General features: G+C 37.0%; 1 long non-coding RNA gene across 1 annotated transcript; it reads left to right on the top strand.

Annotated features, from left to right (window-relative positions):
- Positions 1-1,065: 1,065 nt before the first annotated feature.
- Positions 1,066-1,844, top strand: LOC116842210. The gene is made up of 3 exons (XR_004377693.1): positions 1,066-1,305; positions 1,478-1,593; positions 1,774-1,844. It is a non-coding gene; the product is annotated as an uncharacterized LOC116842210 (long non-coding RNA).
- The last annotated feature ends 1,523 nt before the right edge of the window (positions 1,845-3,367 follow it).

Raw genomic sequence — 3,367 nt, 5'->3', positions numbered from 1 at the left:
GTCGCGCGTCTACAACGACACGATCTATGGCGGACGCCTTAACCAATCGCGTTCGTTTCGCACTATGAGGTTGTCATCATGGTTATTCAATCTAGACGTTGGTAATGGACTGCGCGAAATGCTTGATCTTTTCGCGCCAAGCAGCAGCCATGGGCACACATCGATCCACATCGCTCCGCGTTTCTCGCATCTTTTATCTGTCGAAAGTGCGTCTCGCGCGTTAATAAGTCTCGAGAGTGTCGAGAATAGCGATGTGCGATCACCGGGGCGTATCGTGAAGATGTCATTTGTAAGTAATCTTCTCGTTCCTCCTCGCGGTACATGCGACCGGTGCTTGTCGCGACGTGTCGCGCCGACATCCTTTACATTTGCTAAAAACATCGACTCGCTCAAGTAGCAATAGAATCGGGCGACCGTCGGATTTACTGAACGGGAATTAGAAATGCGATGACAATCAGAAAGAAAGAGAGAGAGATGCGGAATATTCGGGCGGCTGCGTCAGCTTGTTAGGAAAAGAGATATGGAGAGAGAAGTATCTCATAAAGCGCGTTCTTTTCGGCCGCGGCGCCGTTCATATATTGGCGTATATTTTCAGCGCGATTCAATAATCGCGCGACCATCTTGATTCTATTCTCGATCTTTCCGTATCGAACAACCGCTGTAGACACATCGATCGACATCGCTCCGCATTTACGCGTCTTTAACCCGTCGAAAGTAAGTCTCGCGTGGAAATAAGTATCAGGAGTGTCGAGAATAGCGATGTTCGATCGTCGGGGCGTATCGTGAAGACGTCATTTATAAGTAATCTTCTCGTTTCTCCTCGCGGTATATGTAAAGTGATCAGATTTCCCAGCTCTGAATTCGGGACACTTCATAAATATGTGAAGCGGGGGGAGGAGGTTATAAAGATTCGAAAATGATTTGACAATCATTGAAAATGATGACAAATCGGTGTCTCGAATAGCACTCGAAAAAATTCGGGACAAAGGGTGAAAAATCAGGACGTCTGGTCACCTTATTATATTGTGATATTTAATAGAACAGTTGAGCCTAACTATAAACCACTAATCTAACATAACCCGATACTCTCGTACCTAATATCTGCATGCCAAATGTCGTTGTATTTTCGACTCGTCGATGCAAAGTAAGCTCCCTGTGACTAATTAGGCAAACTATCTTTTGTTCCAGATTCAGTGGAGCTTGCAACGGGAATGTGAAGGAAACTGCAATTCCGGAGGATGTATAGAGACGTGGGTGTGAATGCCGTTGAGAATCCGGTTCGAGCAGAGCATAGTCGACTTGAAGGTTAGTTCACGGATTACTTGCACTCCTCCGTTTGATCTTTTACGATCGAGAGTCGAGATACAGTCGTCAAAATAATTGGAATTACGATCGCGATGAGTTATCTCGCTCCTATTTACGCTTGTTCGCTAAATAGAATTTGTAAGTCTAATCAGGAAAATTGTATTTTTTCTAGATCTAGCGGAGCTTGCGACTGGAGCGTGAGGGCAGCTGTAATTCCGGAGGATGTGGATGTGGGTGCGAATGCCGTACCGGAGGATCCGGTTCGGGCAGTGCAGAGTCGACTCGAAGGTAAGTTCATGGATTATTCGTACTCTTCTCCGGTTGATCGTTCGCGATCAAAAGTCGAGATACAGTCGTCAAAATAATTTGAATTACGTTCGCGCAAAGAGTTATCTCACTCCTATTTACATTTGTTCGTTAAATAGAATCTGTAAGTCTAATCAAGAAAATTATATTGTTTTGTTTCAGACCTTGAGAGCGGAGTGTGGTCGACTCTGCGTTTGGTGAGTACGAGAAATGGGAAAATATTTATGGTGGTGGTGAGTCTATCTCTGAAATTTCGACAAAATCAATGCGATTTATTTTGCTTGTAGATTTGCATGTTAGATTTTGCATATTCTTAAATGCTATTGAGCGAAGTAAAGTAGTATGACGTGTTGAGAGAAAGAAACAAAAGAATTCGTGATACATGTGATATTAAGTCATTTATTATAATGTAGTTAATTAAGTCAAAATTACAAATATTCTACAAATTTATTATTATTCCAAAGCTATTGTTAGCAACTACTTAACATAAATTTTAATTTTTTTATCTGATTTTTTATCATGATTTAATTTATTCCAAAACTCAGCTATTAATACTTTATCTTTAACATCTTAATTTGAAATTTAGTCTTTCTTTCCTGATATTTTACATACTTTTAATAAAAATTTAGAATGAAATTAAAATTTATTATTATATAAAGACTATTTTCGTATAAGAAATATTCTGTTATGCAGATGAAGATTTGGAATCTCATGTTATATTAATAAAGCCTTGTATTTTTAAAATACTCGACTCATTATTAGTTTGATTTGAATTTTATTCTTTCTTTTTTGACATTTTAGATATTTTTAATCTAAATTTAGAATTAAAGTTGAATTTATTATCGTAGAAGTTATTTCTATACAAAAAATACTCAGTTATACAGATGAAGATTTAGAATTTCAAGCTATATTAGTGAAGCGCTTTGTATCTTTAAAATATACGACTCATTATTATTTGTTCATACCACTATACTTTGTTCAACAAATCAATTTTCTATTACAATTGTACGAATGACGTCGAATAAAATTCGACTGTCGCACTTCGCAAAATAGAAATGCGAAGTAATCAAGCGTTAGAATTGCACACAATGCGCGAAAATCGCGATAATATTTCTTGTGCTGTAAATTTCGCGATCGCGCCGCGATTGTTGTTTCTGCTGTTCTTATCAATAAAGACATAAATGTTTTTCGCGATAGTTTTTGTCAGCAGATAGAAATCTTACGGTAGTCGATTATCCGAGTCGAAATTTGAAATTTATTTAAATTTCGCAAGTTCTGCAAATCTTATTTTAAATTGGTCAATGCTCTTTCACTTGTGTTTAGTCTTCTTGTTGTCATATATTGTCTTGTATATATAATGTTGTTATTTTTTATACAAAACCCAAATTTAAATCTTTATTAATGCTTCCATATACTTATACTATCTTTGTTTTTATAACTCCTTATTTCTTAATGTTACTTTTCCAAATTAAGGCTAAGGAACTTACACAATTGATATACATGCATTATTATGTATTGCAAAATAAATATTAAATGCAGGTAGACTATTGAGATAATGGAATATTAAATAGTTTCGAAGCATCAAAAGAAGAGATATCTGTATAATATTACATCTCCATATTCTCTACGTGTACTCCAAATTCAGCGGAACTTGCAGAATTAATATAGAAGAAAAGTGTCGACTCGACTATTTCACTCACGTATATATTGGTATATTTCGCTTCGACTTTTCGTGCCGCGACTTTTCGTTACCGGG

This window comes from Odontomachus brunneus, unplaced genomic scaffold, assembly GCF_010583005.1.
Source record: "Odontomachus brunneus isolate Ranch 3 - 2012 unplaced genomic scaffold, Obru_v1 Obru_scaffold_022, whole genome shotgun sequence".
Classification (NCBI taxonomy): domain Eukaryota; kingdom Metazoa; phylum Arthropoda; class Insecta; order Hymenoptera; family Formicidae; genus Odontomachus; species Odontomachus brunneus.
This window is presented reverse-complemented; position numbering and strand designations above follow the sequence as displayed.